General features: G+C 38.0%; 1 pseudogene; it reads right to left on the bottom strand.

Moving 5' to 3' along the window:
• Positions 1-19,916, bottom strand: part of LOC103196468 — an 81,954-nt pseudogene that overhangs the window by 32,418 nt on the left and 29,620 nt on the right.

Below are 19,916 nucleotides of genomic sequence, written 5' to 3'. Positions count from 1 at the left end.
AATCAGATATTTATAGTGGGTTTTTACATCAGATGCTAAGAAAACCTCTGTGGAAAGTAAGTTAAATAAGATGTTTATCTGCTTCTTTAGGTTTTGCAAATAAATGAAATTTATATACATATTTATACTTTTGTATAAAATATAAAAGTTATTATATATACCATAATAACTATGAGATTATTTTACTTCTATTGTATACATAACTATAAATATATATTCACAGTTGTGGATAAAATATACATTCCATTATGCATATATTTTTATTTGGGGATTTATAAGGTTTTACTACCTTATAAATCAATTAATTTTTTTCATATAAATGCAAAAAAGAACTTAGATATTAGTTTACTTGTGAGAGAGGAAGAAGAAATACTCATTTATTAAGCATTTTTGAGCACTTACTACTTGCCAGAGTGGGGCTGTGGTTGTTGCAAAAATTGATTAAACCTTTTGTGTGTTCTCAAGGCACTTAAGGTCTAGCAGGAAAGAGAGCCTAGTAAAAGTAATTGTGTGGATAAGTGCTTTCCTAGACACATGTATAAGAGACTATGTTGTTGTTGTTGTTGTTGTTATGTGCTGTCGAGTCGGGCTCGACTCATGGCCACCCCTCCTTGGGTTTCCGAGGCATTATCACTACGGAAGTAGATTGCCCAACCTTCCTTCCGAGGAGTGGCTGGTGGGTTTGAATTGCTAGCCTTCTGGTTAGCAGTCAAGTGCCTTAGGCACTATGCTACCAGAGCTCCCTATAAGAGACTATAATAACCTGCAAACGTGTCAACTAATTATGGATAGTTTCCAAAGAAAGGGATCTTCAGGCTGAGTCCTAAAAATGTCTCCTCCCTTTTGGCAGATAAACCAGTAAGGAAAGGCAATTCCAAGTGCAAAGAAGAGGTGTAAAATCAAAGTGATATGAAACAACCTTCCTCACTTAGGAACAAGCAAGCTAATTCTACCACATGGCCAGAGTGGGGGTGCAGGGTGGTGGGGTACATGAGTCAGGAGGGGTTGGTAGGGTCAAATGATGGCTTCCAAGTCAAGAAATTGGGTTAGCTTTCTTTAGGGGTGATTTTCAGTCTAGGGAGTGCTATAATTGGATTTTAGGAAAGGCTATTGTGCTGCACTGAAGTAAAATGAGAGTGTGACTAAGAGTTAGGTGATTAAAGGAATTCAGGAAAAGATGATGATGCATAAAATAAGGCAGTAGTTTTGAAGACTTGAAAGGTGACATGTTAGACATAAGAAAGGAGTTGTTGATGGAAGGCCCAACATGGTGATGCCATTCATTAAGAGACAGAATAGAGGGAAAGAGACAGATTTTGAGCAGAGGGGTGGTTGTTGTTGTTGTCAGGTGCCATCGACCATGGTGGACATGTTTCAGTGGAGCTTCCAGACTAAGACTGACTCAGAAGAAGGAAGAGGCCATCCACTTCTCAAAAAATTGGCCAATGAAAACCTTATGAAGAGCAGAAGGACAGTTAGTTCCTGTTAAAATAAGCAAAACTCCAAACCAGTTGCTGTTAATTGATTCTAATTCATGGTGACCCCATGTATATCAGACTAGAACCATGCTCTGTGGGGTTTTCAAGGCTATGACCTTGCATATAACCAGGACTTTATTTTATACTTAAAATGGCCAAGTACAATTTGAGGTATCTTTGGGACCGACCATGGTGTGTGGGTGTTCCTCAGGTAGAGGGAGACAAAAATTTGGAGTTCAGAAAAAAATAAAAATTGGGAAGCATCAGTATACAGAAACCTCTGATTCCTGGGACCTGGAACATTGCCATTTCTGTGTACATCTGTCTTAGCCAATCATTCCCCAAGGCATATCTGGACGTATACCCCATGATTCACCTCTTTGCCATCTTTTCCAAGACTTCTATTTCTACACACGAGAAGAGGTCCTACAAGACTGTTGTTGGTGTCTCTTCCTGCATGTACTGAGGAGTAGTATAACCATGTCAAGCAGTCAGGATCAGTGGAGGTGGGCCCCACACCTGTGGGAACATGCCATGTGTAAACAAATCTTGTGCCAGGAATTATACGTGAGGAATGTGCAGGGATACCTAGGAAGAAATATACATATATAAAAGAGAACCTAGTACCATAAGTACTCTAGGCTAGACTGTGCGATCTCTGTGAGCAGGGACTGGATTTTGTCTACTGTGGAGCACCTTGGGCTAGTTGAGTGGATGAATGAAGGAATTACTGTCACAATGAGTACACAAAATTGTTAGGATGCAAAAAACTGGCGGTGCAAAAATTTTACCAAGAGTTTTATTTTCTTGCTGACATTTTCTGCTCTCATAATGATTTCAGTATAAGAATGAAACTGCCCTATGGGGCAATTCTACTCTGTCATATAAAGTCAGTATGAGTTGGAATCAAGTTGATGTCACACAACACCAACAACAATGGCATAGCTTACTTAGGCCTGCCTTGATCTCTAATTACTTTCTCCAGGTATTTTGTAGAATGAGCCCTCATTGCTCTTGTAAACCAGCCCATGGGGCTGAATACTGAGAGGCAGGGAAGCATTGTTATAGAACATGACCTTGATGATCTGTCCCACTTCTGCCTGGAAACCAAGTTAGTAATTGTCCTTGGTTCTCCTAAACTGTAATTGTCAGGTTGTGTTATTTGAGCCAAGTCTGTGGTTGGTGCAAACAGTTAATGGGTTTGGCTGCTAACCAAGAGGTTCGAGGTTCAAGTCCACCTAGGGGCACCTTGAAAAGAAGACCTGGCAATCTACATCCATTGACAACCCTATGGAGCACAGTTCTACTCCAACACACGGGGGTTTCTCATAAGTCAGAACTGACCTGACAGCAACTGGTTGGTTGCTTGAGCAAGGCTTTCATAGGAATAAATTAAACTGATGATGTTATGTGTCAGAAATGTGTCCAACTGCAATAGGTCTAGATGATTTAGAATCATAGAAAGTCACTTTGGATCTCATAAATATATTCATGCCATTGGATTTGTAAGAACACAAGAATGTAGTTAAAATTATTAGGTGAATTAGAATGTTTTGTTTTTATAAGGTTATGCGATTATGGCTAAAATCTCTGAAATTATAAGTTGGTGAATTCTATTTTGATTGCATTGAATATGTATAAATGTTTTTTATAGCCTAGAAAACTGTGAATAGAATTTTACCAAGGATTCCAAGGTGTTCTTCTCTTGCCTTCTGTTTTTTGACAGAAGCATCTGTATATTCACGGTAAGCTAATTTTTTGTAAGTTCCTCCAATTCTGGTAGCACCTTTTTCAAAATATAGCTTAGATTCACTGTGCAGAGAAAGTAAGTACACAAAGAACTTTCACATTTACAGCAACAATGTGAAAAGTAAGCAAGAGTCCATACACATCTGATTTAAAGTACATACTCATTGTAGAAAATTTGGAAAACAGGGGAAAAATAAACAAAGAAACTGAAAATCTCCATCACCCTTCTATCTATATATAACCATTGCCATCATTTCTCATGGATATATATTCTTTCAGGCTCTTGTCTAGGCAATGTATATGTAAGTTTGTCTAGCTAATAACATATCTACAAATTTTCTTTTGAAATGAAAATTAAAAAGACATTATGCCTGATTTTTTAGGCAGGTAGTAGCAAACATTGCTTTTAAAAGAATAATTAGTGAAGATGCTACAATATTAAGATGATAGATAAAATTTTTAATTCTATTGTAATGAAAAAAATATGTAGAGCCCCCTGAGAAAAGCTGTCCCATAGTAGTGAAGTGCTGACTTGCTGTACTAAGACATCATGGGATTTCATAGTGAGGAGAATCAAGCAAACTGGTAAAATCTATTACAGTAATTTATAGTTATTTTCATCAATGTAAAGTAAGAATAGATTATAACCATAACCAAAAACCTTTAGGGAAGTAGTAGCTGGGCCTGGGGGCTCAGGACCATAATTGCAGTGGCTATCAGAGTCAATTGGCATAACATAATCCACAAAGATATTGTTCCACATTCTACTTTGATGAGTAGGATCTGGGATCTTAAAAGCTTGTGCACGACCATCTAAGGTGTGACTGTAGGTCTCTCCACATCCAGAGCAAAGAAGAGTGAGGAAAATCAAAGATACATGGAAACAATTAGTCCAAGAGATTGGTGGACTATATGAACCCCAGCCGCCACGACCCTGAGACCAGAAAAACTAGATGGCTATCACTGCCAACTGCTCTGAAAAGGATTTCAATAGAAGATCCTAGACAGAGTGGGAGAAAAATGTGGAAACAAAACTCAAAATAATAATTATAAAAGAAAAACAAGCTTACTAGTTTGACAGAGACTGATGGAACCCCCAAGACTATGGCCCTTAGATATCCTTCAAACCTGGAACTGAATTCATTCCCCCTCAACTTTCAGCCAAACAATAGACAGGCCTGTGGGGTGGACAATAACATCAGGGAGATACTCCTCTTTAGAACAATCAACCATATGAGATCAAAAGGGTAACATTTTCTTAGGAGAAGGCAGGAAGGGATAGGAAAGAAGGAAGAATGGAAATGGACAATACAGGGAGGAAGTGGGAAGAGTGCTGTTCCATTTTGGGGATTGCAATTGTTTTGGTTACCAGTGCTGCTCTGACAGGAATATACCACAAATGGGATGGCCTTAACAAACAAGAGTTTATTCTCTTACAGTTTGGGAGGCTAGAAGTCTGAGTTTAAAGTGTCATGCTCTAGGGCTGTGTGAAAGTCCCTCGACCTTGGGCTTTAGCTCTGCCTCTTGCTCCCGGCCCACTGAAGCTAGAGACATCTCTTTACTCAGGCAGCTACTGGCTGCTGAGGCTAACAAGCCCAAGGTCAATAAATAAAGTGGCACAGTCCTGATGTTACCAAGACACATGGAAGGCCATTAATTCAAGTCCATTTTAAGTCCCAAGGTCAGCAGAGCATGGCAGGCTGCTGAGCAACAACATGGCTACATGCAGGGTTCAAGTGTGCCATAAGTTAGAGAGCATTCCCAAAGCTGTTTCTTATATACGGGAAGCAGATCACATACCTAAAGGCAGTTACTCAGCTGCTTACAGTGGATTCCACCATGGAGTTGATTACCAATCTCATCATGGGGAATACTACATTCAGCTACCCAGCACAGGCCCAGCCAAGTTGACACACAAACATAACCACCACAGCAATCAATATCAAAACTCAAAATATGTATTGACAGTTGAATGGAAAACCAATTTGTTCTGTAAACTTCCACTTTGTTGTTGCTGTTGTTGGGTGCTGTGGAGTTGGCTCTGACTCATAGCGACCCTGTGTACAACAGAACAAAATACTGACTGGTCCTGTGCCAGCCTCACAATCCTTGCTATACCTGAGCCCATTATAAAAAATTTCCACTTAAACCATCATAAAAAGTTAAAATAAAATAAGAACAGAACATAATCCTGATTCTAACTTTTGCTCTAAGTCAGTTTCCCATCTCACAATTAATACAGAATTTCTATTACACAGATTGAATAACTTAATGACTAGCTTAAAATGTAAGAAGATAAAATATTTATTTAATATAAAATTCTTAGCTTTCTCAAATTTTATGTGAGTGAATTAGAAAAAATAAATGAAATATATGGAAAACATTATTTGGGTCATTTGAGAATTTGAACTTTTCTGACACATACTGTAATTTTCATTCAGTAGATCAAAAGGGTTAAAACTCATAATCTTTAAGGTGGTGTATATATATATATATTATATCAGTAGGACTATCAGAAATTGAAAGACAGCATATATTTTTTGGTCAAATTTAAATGCTGATGCCATACTAATATATTTTAGTTGTTAAAGTTGCTGACATGTTCTTAGGTGTCATTGTGTAAATAATATATATTTAATATGTTTTAATGCTGTCAGAAAATGTTTTCATTATGCCTTCAGATGTTAAGTGTATAAGTTACATATGAATGTTTTAAATCTTTATAAAATTGTGATTGGTAACATTTTCTACTATGTTGTTAAATGTCATATTAAGTATAGAATAAACACATTTAAAATTTAGTGCTGGCAAAAAGATAAGCAGATCAACTCGAAGGCAACTGTTTTGGGTTTTTGGTTCATGTTTTCATTTACTTTGGCTTTCAAGGAACTTTAAGAAGAATTTGTGCAGCAAAGATAATCTAAAATTATTTTCCTACCCTTATCCCCTTGCATCAAGTTGAATCAGATTCATAAAGACCCTATAGAACACAGTAGAGCTGCCCCATAGGGTTCCCAAGGCTGTACATCTTTATGGAAGCAGACTGTCACATCTCTCTCCTGCAAAACAGCTGGTAGGTTTAAACCACAGACCTTTTGGTCAGCAGCTGAGCACTTTTTAACCACAATGCCACCAGGGCTTCTTTTCCACCCTTATTTTATCATTATTCTTTTTGTTCTTATCATAGGAATCTCGTTTCACATTTCATCAGTATGCTTTTCCTATAAGATGCCTTAAATGCTTTACAGAGGTAGCAGTGTTCTAAAAAAGTTAAATTATGTTGTCCTGTAACATCGATAAATAAATATATATTTATTTAACATCGATAAATAAATCGATGTTTCACACAGCCCTTTCACACAGCCCTTTTGTTACAATAGCAATAAATAAATATATATTTATTTATCGATGTTAAATATTTAAATAAATATTTGATGCTATTTATTTATTAACAACAATAAATATCTCAAATAGTGAGTCATACCTTCCAGGTGCTGTTGAATTCTTCACTATATTCTAGTGAAGAAATCTATACCAGATGGAGCATAGTTCCAAAGAATTTCTTCAGGAGCAATGTAGTAATATGTAACATCTCCACCAGTAACATATGTTGAAGTTTTTTGGCAATTCCTTACATTGAAAATGGTCTGCATACTCTCTGAAAAACAGTAAGCCCAAGTAAAGAAGTTTATTAAAAATAATGTAAAAAATTTTTAAGTCCACATTTTTAAAAATTTTAACTAGAAGTATTGAAATTTCCTTTTTCTTTGTGAAATTTGAAGGATTTTATTTATAGAATCTGTATCACACCTAAAATGTTTGGAACAAGTGCAAAAACCAGGATGTAATGATGACTATGAAAGGGACATGTATTACTAGAAAACAATGACCAGCACTAGGCCAACTCCTATAGGGCACCAGCCTACAGAGAAGAATTTGAGAGTCTAGTTGGCCATAAACATCTTCCCTTGTGGGAATGACATTGCCATCAATAGTCACTAGTTAGTTGGTTTTTCAAATTAACTTCTTGGCAGGCAGGGATCAAATCAAACCAGGCATGTTTCCATGAAGGCATCGGTCCTATATCATGATTTCAGAAATGATATGAGTGAGCACTACTGCCTAGAGTGTAAATTGCTATAGAGTTTTCAGAAGGCAATTTGGCGGCATTTATTAAAATTAAAAACCCTTCAATTATATCCTTTCACTTCTTAGAAGTTAGCTAAGAGAAAGATTTTCACCATCATCAAAAGAGATATGTACAAAAGTCACTGCAGTGTTCTTTATAAACAAAAATATTGGAAGAAATTTAAAAGTCTAACAATAGTCAAATGATTAAATAAATTAAGGTGCATTAAAACTATGCAATACTCTGTAATATTAAAAAGGAGTTAGATACATAAAGAATGTCATGGAAAAGATTTCAAGATATAACTGAGGAGTGACGAAAGCAAATGCCAGCAAATTATATACATTGTGATCTACTTATATGATATAAAAGCAGAAAATAACCAAATCTATGCATTTTTATTTCTATACGTCCAATATTTCTATGTGAAAATGCATAGTAAAAGGTTTCCAAGTACACACACCAAATAAATTACAGTGGTTACTCTTGGAAGAGGAAACTGGGATTGGGCCAGTGGTCTGCTCTTAAACAGTGTCTCCAAATAAAAACAAAAACAATCAAACTTAATAGCATTTGCCAATTTTTGTGGTGTCAATAATGCCATTGTGACCAATTTGAAGCTATCAACTGTTTAACAAATGGCTTCTTCAGCAATCACCTATCTTGAGCACGTGAGCTGGCTCTCGCATACCACATCGAACTTTCACTTTTTCTGCCCTCCTTTCCTGTCTTTCTCCCTCCCTTCTTTCCTTCTCAGCAAAGATTTATTCATGTAGAGTAAATTTTTAAAACACCAAAACCTCAGGAAGGACCCAGGAAGAGAAAGATAAGGCAGAAAGCTGTTGGGTCAATTAACCTAGAAGCTTTCTTATTTGTGTCTAGGGATGAGTCTAACTTTTCTGCAGAGTTGAGGTGCAAGGACCTGGCTTGAGGACACTGTGTGTGTTTGAGGTAAGTAGGAGGAATAGGATGGAGTGTACATTTTTTTCCTGCCTAAACTGATATTCCTCTCTAAGCCTTATTTATTTATCATTTAATTCAGACCTTTTGTTACAATAGCATTTGCTTGGTCTTCCCTCTCTTCCTCAGTCCTGACAGGGCATAAATAAATAAACAAAGAAACCAACCAACCAACCCATGGCTGTCAAGTTGACTCTGACTCCAACTCCAACTCATAGCAACCCTATAGGACAGAGTGGAGCTGCCCCCATAGGATTTCCTAGGCTGTACTTTTTACCGGGGCAGACTGCCACATCTTCAGTCCACAGAGTGATTGGTGAATTTCCAACAGCTGATGTTAGCAGCTGAATGCTTTACCGCTGTGCGACCAGAGTTCCTTTTGGCAGGGGCATAGTACGTAATAAATCTGATAAATACTTGTTTAGTTGTTTGAACGGTTGAAGCATGGCACTGATCAAAATACAGGAATTAGAAAAAGAAAGGTTTTGATTAGAAAAGTATTCTGCTTTTCTAATAAAGATTACGTTTTCTGATTTAAATATAAATTGAATGTTGTTGTTGTTGTTATTTGCCATCGAGTCGGCCCCGACTCATAGCGACCCCTCCTTGGGTTTCCGAGGCAGTGTCACTACGGAAGTAGGAATGCCCAACCTTCCTTCCGAGGAGTGGCTGGTGGGTTTGAACCGCCAGCCTTCTGGTTAGCAGTCAAGTGCCTTAGGCACTATGCTACCAGAGCTCCTATAAATTGAAAATATACATATATATATATTCTAGTTTATAATAAAGATACTACAGTTGTAATAAAGATATTTTCTGATTTAAATATAAAGCAAAAACATTTCTATGATCATATTTAAAATTTGGTCATAGTTAGGAATAGAAAAAAAACAATAATGGTATAACTGACTATCACATTAAATGGAGACTATAGTTGAAGAGGCAGACAAGCTAAATCAGGAAATTTTCTGCCTACAAAATTCTAGACTAGAATTAGGTCCCTGGGTAGCTTAACAATTTGTGCTCAATTACTAACCTAGAAGTTGGAGGTCTGAACCCACCAAGGGGCACCATGGAAGAAAATCCAGTAAATCTGCTTCCATAACAGAGAACAGTCAGGGAAAACCTATGGAGAAGTTCTACTCTGTAACCCAGGGGTAGCCATGAGTCAGAATAAATTTGACAGAAATGGTTGTTATTTGCATTAGAATTGTTTGTAATCTTTTTTTGGCATAATTTTAGTTTTAAAAATATTAATAATATTTTTTCTGCCTTGTACACAGACTAATGAATATACAAGCATTTTGTAAAAACAAAACCAAAAAGCCTGTATTCCTAAAAGGGATGACTGTCATAGAGTGACAATGTCAGAGCCCTGAGTTCTGGTCTTATCTTTGTCACATGTTCTGAAAGACAATCATTTTACCTCTGTTGGTATTAGTTTCTTCATTTATAAAATGAAGCATTTGGAATAAGTTGTAACCTTGGAAGTTCTCTGATACTGCATTATACAAAAATAATAAATCTCTACCACGTATGACAGCCCAGCATCCACTCTCCAGGGCCCTTGGCCAACCATGAAAGCATCTTCCTTCGAGGTGGAAAAGATGGTAATGGTGTCCTTTCTGTGATTCCAAGAGATCAGAGTTTGTCTATGGAGATAGATGGGGTGTGTGTCAAATATATCACCCATACCAACAAGATATCACTTGAGTCTGTCCTCTGCACATATGATGAGATTGGGCAGGTTTCCACACATGTATCCATTTATTGCTGAAAACAAATATATATTAACCAATCAAGCATAGTAGATCAGACATTCTATGCATTGATTCAATATATAAACCTTGGAATGTCAATATTGTTCTCATAAATAATCCACAACAATATTTGATTTGTGTTCACTAAAAAGAAAGTCATAAATGCTGTGTAAGATTAGAAGTGACAGGAACACAAAAGGTTTAGGGTCAAAGGAGGAGAAAAGCAAATGAAAGGATAGGATGCAGGCAAAGGGAAAAGATTAGAGAAAGAAGCTAAGCCTGTGAAAGAAAGTGAGGATAAAAGTGATTGAGATTCTGAGAGCAACTTTTCTGAAATATTATGTTGGGTAGAAATACATTTTCATGAAGTATCTGGTCATTTATCTCTATTTTCTTGCATAGCATTTTATTACTTTAAAATTACATCTTTCCTGTGTTTTTAACATCTACTTTTAATCAATATCAAACTTTAGGAAACAGATTTATGTTACATACATAAATCTAACTTTATTTGCTATGAAACTTTGGAAACCAATAGGATTCACTAGATGATGTCTTGCATATCAACCACCATACCCTAAATAAAATATTGAAGAACATAGACTCATCTAAACAAACTTGAACAAAGGGATTCACTAAAGAGAACCACAGAAAATAGAATTATAGGATATCATGAATAAGAAATTTCTTTCTATTCTTACCAGACATTGTATTGCTCTCCTGAAAGCCAGGATCATCAATATTAACTTTGCCATGTTCGGTATATGTATTAATATTGTAATCAATATACCAGCTATTATTTTGATCGACTGTAGAAAATAACAGAACATAAAACCTGTTGATATTTTTTCTATGTCTCCATTCAGTGTCCCTGAAAATAAAATGAAAATTTTTTTTATTTTTCACATAGATAATAAACAATGCCAGTATTAAAAATAGAACCATTTTTATGTTAAAAATGATCTACAGTGTTTGCTAATTGTTAGAACATATGAAAAGGGAAAATTTTGAGGTATGGAAGTACCAAACACATTTTATATATGTGTATATATGTGTGTGTGTGTGTGTGTGTACAGCCAAACTTCAAATATCCATACTCATCTTTACTTCAAATCAGTAACTTTTAAGTTAATAAAATCCAATAATCATTATCATATGAGATTTTTCTATCACAAACTTTGTGCTTTCTCAAATCAAGCACAACTGTAGCTCATATCAATGAATTTATTCATTTATATAGTCACTCAACAAATGTTTATTGAGTATTTATAATATGCCAAGGCGCTCTAGTGGCATAGTGCCTAAGGCATTTGACTGCTAACCAGAAGGCTGGTGGTTCAAACCCACCAGCTACTCCTCGGAAGGAAGATTGAGCAATCTACTTCCATTGTGATACTGCCTTGGAATTCCAAGGAGGGGTTGCTATGAGTCAGATCTGACTCGATGGCAATGAGTTTTTGTTTGTTTGTTTGTTTGTTTTTTGTTTTTAATATGCCAGGTAATATGGCAAATGCTAGGTTCATGAATGTGAATAAGACAGGTTTATACCTTTGTGGGACTCATAATCTATAGAAGCCATCAATAAATAAGGAATACAATACTGTAGTTAAAGTTCTATAGTACCGAGAGTGAGCAATCAGAAGAGGGATCCAGGTAAATGGAGGGACCCAGGCCTCACCTCTCAAGCAGCAGAAAAGCAGAGGGGAAAGGAAAGGAAAGCCAGGGAGACCAAGACAGAGTGAGCAAGTGGCAGGGATCCAGGTAAAGGGAGGGTGGAGAGGTTTCTAACAGCTAAGGGAGACAGACTTGTCTGTCGGTTTGTCGTACTGTGGTGGTGTGTTGCTGTGAGGCTTGAGGCTGTGCCACTGGTGTATCAAACGCCAGCGGGGTTGCACATGGTGCACAGGATTGGGGGCAACGTGCAGACTGAGACAGACTAAGAAGAAGGAAGAGGCCATCCACTTCTCAAAGAACTGGACAGGGAAAACTTTATGAATAGCAGAGAAACACTGTCTGTTACATTACTAGGCAACTATATGGATAGCCTGGAAACACTGTCTGATACAGTGTAGGAAGATGAGCCACTTAAGTCGGGAGGTTTTCAAAATATGACTGGGAAAAAGCTGCATCATTAGAGTAGAACCAACCTTAATGATATGGATAAAGTTAAGCTTTCGAGACCTCCTTTGCTGATGTGCCATGACTCAAATTGAGGGAAAACAGCTGCAAACATCCATTAATAATTGGAACATGGAATATATGAAGTATGAATCTAGGAAAATTGGAAGTTGTCAAAAGTGAAATGGAACACATAAAGATTGATATTCGAGGCATTACTGAGTGCAAGTGGACTGGTTTTGGCCATTTTGAATCAGACAACCATATGATCTACTATGCCGGGAATGACCATTTGAAGAGAAATGGTGTGGCACTCATCATCACAAAAGATATTTTAAGATCTGTCCTGAAGTACAATGCTGTCTGTGATAGGATAATATCCATACATCAACAAGGAAGACCAGTTAATATGACTATTATTCAAATTTATGCACGAAACACCAAAACCAAAGATGAGGAAATTGAAGATTTTTATCAAATTCTGCAGTCTGAAATTGACTGAATGTGCAATCTAGATGTGTTAATTATCATTGGTGACTGGAATGCAAATGTTGGAAACAAAGAAGAATTACCAGTAGTTGGAAAATTTGGCCTTGATGACAGAAATAAAGCTGGAGATTGCATGATAGAATTTTGCAAGACCAACGACTTATTCATTGCAATTACCTTTTTCAACAACACAAATGGCAGCTACACATGTGGACTTCACCAGATGGAATACACAGGAATCAGATTGACTACATTTATGGCAAGAGGTGATGGAAAAGCTCAATATCTTTAGCCAAAACTAGGCCAGGAGCTGATTGTGAAACAGACCATCAACTGCTCATATTCAATTTCAACTTGCAGTTGAAGACAATTAAAACAAGTCCACAAGAGCCAAAATATGACCTTGAATATATCCCTCCTAAATTTAGAGACCATCTACAGAATAGATTTGATGCATTGAACACCAATGACCAAAAACCAGAAGAATTGTGTGATGACATCAGGAACATCATCCATGAAGAGAGCAAGTGGTCATTAAAAAGACAATAAAAAAAGAAAAGACCAAAACAGATGACAGAAGAGACTCTGAAGCTTGGCCTTGAGCAGAGAGTAGCCAAAGCAAATGGAAGAAATGATGAGATGAAAGAACTGGACAAAAGATTTCAAAGAGCAGCTCCAGCAGAAAAAGGCAATTACTATAATGAAATGTGCAAAGACTTGGAATTAGAAAACCAAAAGGGAAGAATACGCTCAGCATTTCTCAAGCTGAAAGAACTGAGGGAAAAGTTTAAGCCTTGAGTTGCAATATTGAAAGATTCTATGGGCAAAATACTGAATGATGCAGGAAGTACCAAAAGAAGATGGAAGAAATACACAGAGTCACTGTACCAAAAAGAACCGGTCAATCTTCATCCATTTCAGGAGGTGGTACATGATCAAGAATCAATGATATTGAAGGAAGAAGTTGAAGCTGTGCTGAAGGAATTGGTGAAGACCAAAGCTCCAGGAATGAACAGAATACCCATTGAGACATTTCAACAAATGGATACCCCACTGGAAGCACTCACCTGGTTATGCCAAGGGATTTAGAAGATAACTACCTGGCAAACTGACTGGAAAAGATCCATATTTGTACCCATTCCAAAGAAAGGTGATCCCACAGAATGTTGAAATCATCAAACAATATCATTAATATCGCACGCAAGTAAAATCTTACTGAAGATCATTCAAAAACGGTTGCAGCAGTACATTGACAAAGAACGTCCAGAGGTGCAAGCTGGATTCAGAAGAGGACATGGAACAAAAGATGTCATCATGGATGTTAGATGGATCTTGGCTCAAAGCAGAGAATACCAGAAAGATGTTTACCTGTGTTTTATTGATTATGCAAAGCATTTAATTGTGTGGATCATAACAAATTGTGGATAACATTGAGAAGAATGGGAATTCCAGAACATTTAAGTGTACTCATGAGGAACCTGTACATAGACCAGGAGGCTGTCATTCAAAGAGAACAAGAGGACACTACATGGTTAAAATTCAAGAAGGGAGTGAGTCAGGGTTGTATTCTTTCCCCACACTTATGCAATCTATATGCTGAGCAAATAATCCCAGAAGCTAGACCATATGAAGAAGAACGTGGCATCAAGATTGGAGGAAGAATCATTAACAACCTGTGATATGCTGACGACACAACTTTGCTTGCTGAAAGTGAGGATGACTTGAGGCACTTACTGATGAAGATTGAGGAATACAGTCTTCAGTATGGATTACATCTCAATATAAAGAAAACAAAAATCCTCACAACTGGACCTATAAGCAGCATCATGATAAATGTAGAAAAGATTGAGGTTGTCGAAGACTTCACATTGCTTGGTTCTACAATCAATGCCAATGGAAGCAGCAGTCAAGACATCAGATGATGTATACTACTGGGCAAATAGGCTGTAAAGGACCTCTTTCAAGTGCTGAAGAGCAAAGATATCTCCTTGAGGACTAAGGTTCCCCTGACACAAGCTATGGTATTTTCAGTCATCTCCTATGCATGTAAGAACTGGACAATGAATAAAGAAGACCAAAGAAGAGTTGATGTTTTTGAATTGTGGTGCTGAAAAAGAATGCTGGAGTACCATGGACTGCTAAAAGATCTAACAAATCTGTCCTGGAGGAAGTGCAGCCAGAATGTTCCTTGGAGGCTAGAATGGCCAAACTTCTTCTCACCTATTTTGATCATGTTGTCAGAAGGGACCATTACCTGGAGAAAGATGTCATGCTTGGTAAGGTGAACAGTTGACGAAGGAGGGGAAGGCCCTCAATGAGATGGATTGACACAGTGGCTGCAGTGATGGGCTTAAGTATAGCAGGGATTGCAGAGCTGTCATGGGACCAGGTGATGTTTTGTTCTGCTGTACATAGGGTTGCTATGAGTTGGAGATGACTCAATAGCACCCTACAACAACGACAACATAGTATGGAAGAACAAGGTCTTGGGGAGTCATTTGTTCTCTACTATTGCTATAACAAGTGAATGGTTTTAACAAATAGGAATTTATTCTCTTACAGTTTAGGAGGCTAGAAGTCTGAATTAAGCGTACTGGTTCTAGGGCCTGGGAGAAGGCCCCTTGACCTTGGGCCTCTTGTTCCAGGCCCAGTGGAGCTGGATGCTTCTTCTAACTTATGTAGCTGCTGACTGCTGAGGCTAACAAACCCAAGATCAGCAGGTAAAATGGTACAATTCCAAGATCAGCAGGGAACATGCAGTCCACTGGTTCAAGTCCAGGAACAATCTCAGGACTGGCAGGTAACATGGCCCAAAACATGCCAAAAAGCTAGAAACCTTTTTCAAAGTTTCTCTGTATATAATGGAAACAGGCCACAATCAAAAGGCAGCTCCCTTTCTGCTGATTAATGTCTCACAGCAGATTCTACCATGAAGGTGATTACAATATCACCATAGGGAATAACTATATCCAGCTACCAAGCCACTCAAAACCAGGGCCCAGCCAAGTTGACACACAACCTTAACTACCACACATCTAACCAAATCTTGGACATGGAAAAGTTCCTGAAGCTATTATCCCTAAGTTGGTATCAAAAAGATGAGTAGCAGTTTGCTGGAGTGTGTCTGGAGAGAAGATTTTAGCAGCAATTAAGAGAAAAGGAGTTTGGCCTTCATCCCAATAGCAATCAGCAGCTGTTGAAAGATTTTAAGCAAAAGAGTGACAGGATAAGCTTAACCCTTCAGAATCATCAATCTGATGGTCAGATGGAGGCAAATTAAAAGGGGTAACACTACAGGCTGACAGAGCAGGTAAGATATGGTTGCAGACATTCAGGCAAAGGATGGCAGTTCTCTAAACTAGGTTAGGGTCAGAGGAGTAGGAGAGAAGTAATAAGACTTAGTAATGTGTAGGAGGTAGAATTGTCAGGATTTCCTTGATTAGAAGTGTTTGGTGGGAACGAGGGGGAGGGACGTGTCAAGAATGAGGCCTAGGTTTTTTTCTCTAGCAACTGAATGGGGGATGATGGGACAATTCTCTAAGGTGGGGAACATATGAGGAACAGAAAGATTGGGTGGGGGAAAGAAAGTATTGGGTTTTTGGAATATGGTGAGGTTTTAGGTATAAATGGAACACCCAAAAGGAGATGTCAAGTTGCTAGTCCTGATCATAAGCGGTTTGGACCTAAGTTATAGATTTGAGACTCATTAACATGTAGGTGGAAACAAATGACTTAGAATGGATAAGAATAGTGGTGCACCTGAGCTGAACAAAAAAGATCTTCTAGGTTAGTGGAATAAAATTATTGAAAGCCCCACATATTTTATATCTTTGTTAAAATTGTATCTGAAACTATAGAGCACAAGTGAGAATACTTTTTAATGAAGAGCTATTGGTAACAGTTCATAACACATCTTTGAAGATGCAAAACATTAGGTTTATTAATTTGCTGTTTAAAAAGAATAGAAAGTTTGGAAGTATTCATACAAGGTTACATAAATTTAAGTTAAATATATGCATATTCTGTGTCTTTGTGAGGCCATGTTTCTATATAACCATCCTGCATATGTGTAGCCATTTTTGCAATATGCCTTAGCACGTACTCCACGCTTTAGTGCCTTAGTTACTGGAAAAAACACAAAGAGTCCTGACTACCCCCACCTCATCGATACCCAAGCATTCTCCTTAGCAACAACCAATCAGTAAATGGTAGAGAAATACCTTACCTAAAATAGTTAGAAACGACATTTGGTGGCTTCAGCCCACCAGACAGAGCCAATCAAGTAGTTAGAAACGACAGGTGGTGGCTTCGGCCCACCAGACAGAGCCAATCAAGTAGGAACAACTAGCAACTTGGAAAATGTCAACCAATCCTGTAATTTTCTGATCGAAACTTCCTCCTTCCTGCTGTACCCCCTATAAAGACCCCATCACCCCTGAGTTCAGGGCTCTCAATCCTGAACCGCTGCGTCGGTGACAGTTGAGGGTCCGAGCTCGAGCTTGAATAAACAACCCCTATGCTTTTGCAGTGGAATCGGCTCCTTGGTGGTTTTTGGGGATTCAAGATCTGGGCACAACATCTTGGTATCATGCAATTGAGTTTCTTGCAAGTTTAAGAACAGCAAAGACTTCTTTTTCAAAAGTTGGTTTAAAAAGTTATCTCCCAGGGAATGTAATCTAGAACCTTGAGACTGTAATTGTTAAAATGTAAGAAACTACAATTGTTAAAATATTAATTGTAGAGAGTTGGTTTGTTCACTTAAAGATGTAAACCTTGTTGTCGTAGGAAGCTAAGTTTGCTCACTGACTTCATAATTAATTGACTACTGTAACCATATTCATTGATCTTGTAAATGAACCTAATCAGACTATGAAAATTGTAAATTCCCTTGCAAGTCAGAAACATATCATTAAAACCACCTCTTTACAATAATTATTTTGCAATAAAATAGTGAGAGTAAGATCTTTCACTTCCATGGACAGACCCTAAGGAACACTACATTCAAGGAAAGGCAGAGGTTTTCTCATCTTTCTATTTCCTCTCACGCTGCCTGATTCCTTTGGTGGTGGAAATGATTAATGATTTTGATTGTAACTCAAAGTTTGGAGGTTTGAGTACACCTAGAAACATCTTGGTAGGATAGTGCCTAAGGCACTTGACTGCTAACCAGAAGGCTGGCGGTTCAAACCCACCAGCCACTCCTCGGAAGGAAGGTTGGGCAATCCTACTTCCGTAGTGATACTGCCTCGGAAACCCAAGGGGGGGTCGCTATGAGTCAGGGCCAACTCAACGGCATATAACAACAACAGCAAGAAACATCTTAGGAGCTCTGGTGGTGTAGTGTCTAAAGCACTTAACTGCTAACCAGAAGGCTGGAGGTTCAAACTCACCAGCCACTCCTTGGAAAGAATATTAGGCAATGTACTTCCAGTAATACTAACTCAGAAACCCAAGGAGGGGTCATTATGAGTTGGGTCCCACTTGAGGGCAGTGTGGGTTTTTTTAGAAGCATCTTGGAAGAAAGGCTTGGAAAGTATTCCATCAACGATCAGTTATTGAAAACTCTATGGAGCACAGTTGTACTCTGACAAACATGGGGTCCTTATGCTGATTGCAACACTTTTCTAAGGCGGGGGGGGGGGGTTCCCAAGGTATTGTGTGCAGTGGCTGAAGTAAAACTTACTGAGTTTGACTACCATCTAGTGACCAAACTAAATTACTGGATTTGAACTGAGAGTTGGACTCAAGATCTCCACCTAGACTTCTGGTAAGATGGAAGAATAGGCAGTCAAGAGACAAAGACCCTCTTCAACAAAGAAAAGAGAAACCAATTGACAAAGATAAAGAAGATAATCCTAGAGCCCTGAGCTTTGGAAGGAACTATACAGAAATGGATTAGGCACCAACTAGTGGAAAAACCTGAATGAAAACAGTGAGTACAGAGATGGTCGGAGCTGTGGACTGTCAGCTACTCTGATGGACCAACAGCCTGAACATATCCAAGTGGTGCTGGGACCTGAGAATTGACCTAAATATCAGTTGTCATTACCAAGGGCTGCAGGGAGGCTGTGCTCATGCCCTATGACTAGGAAGGGAAACAGCAAGGAGGGAGACAACCTGAGACTTTCTGCTGTCCAGAGGATGCAGCCATTTTGATTGTTTACATGTGGCAGCCATTTTGGATATTTAAAGTGGCTGAGGGTGCAGCCATTTTGAATGTTTATAAGCGGTGGCTGTTTTTGATATTTAAAGTGACCGAGGGTGCAGCCATTTTGAATCTTTACAAGTGGCAACCATTTTGGATTTTAAAGTTTAAAGCATTCTCATTTGGATTCCAGGGACCTAAGAATAGTCTCTGTTTGCCAAGATCGGTAGGGACATATGAGAGGCTGACAAAAGGAAAGGAGACAAGAGATGAGTGTGTAAGTGATGTCAACTAGCGAATAGAGGAGCACAGTGCCCTGCTTGTGCAGATAACATACAAAGAAAACAAAAATTGTGGGCAAGTCACTCCAACATACAATTACCAACTAAATATAAACACAAAAACATCAGAATTCCTAAGAGACAACAAAGGATCACAGACCACACAAAGAAACAAGATAAAGCAGGAAAAACAAGGGACCAGTATGCAGACCCAAAACACATCCCTGAGGAAGACACAGCATTGGAGCTCCCTGATAAAGAATTCAAAAGAATTATATTTAGGTATCTTCAACAAATTGAGAGACAGATCAAGGAAAACACAGAGAAAACCCTAGAATAATTTTGAAAGACAATACAAAAACAAAAAGACAAAATAAATGAAAAATTAGAAATGTTACAAAATATACACACAGAAATCCAGAAGATAAATACTAAATTTTCAGAAATAGATAAGACATTGAATGGGCAGAGGAGCAGAATTAAATCAATGGGAGACAGAATTAGGGAGACTGAAGGCACGTACCTGAACACTTTTTTGGAAAGGGATCAATCAGAAAGAAGGTCAAAACAAAATGAAGAAAGCCTAAGGTTCATGTGGGATACCATCAAAAGCAATAACCTACATGTAATCAGAATTCCAGAACAGGAAGACACAAATAAAACCACAGAGAAAATTGTCAAAGATTTGTTGGAAGAGAATTTTCCTGGTGTGATGAAAGATGAGAATATATCCATTCAGGAAGTCCAATGAACCCCAAACAAAAGAGACCCCAAAAGAAAATCACCAAGACATATCATCATCGAACTTAC

The sequence above is a fragment of the Orycteropus afer genome, unplaced genomic scaffold (genome assembly GCF_000298275.1).
Source record: "Orycteropus afer afer isolate SDZICR_OR568_19922 unplaced genomic scaffold, OryAfe1.0 scaffold00066, whole genome shotgun sequence".
NCBI classification, from domain to species: Eukaryota; Metazoa; Chordata; class Mammalia; order Tubulidentata; family Orycteropodidae; genus Orycteropus; species Orycteropus afer.
Note: the sequence above shows the minus strand (reverse complement) of the source record. Positions and strands in the feature narration are given on the sequence as shown.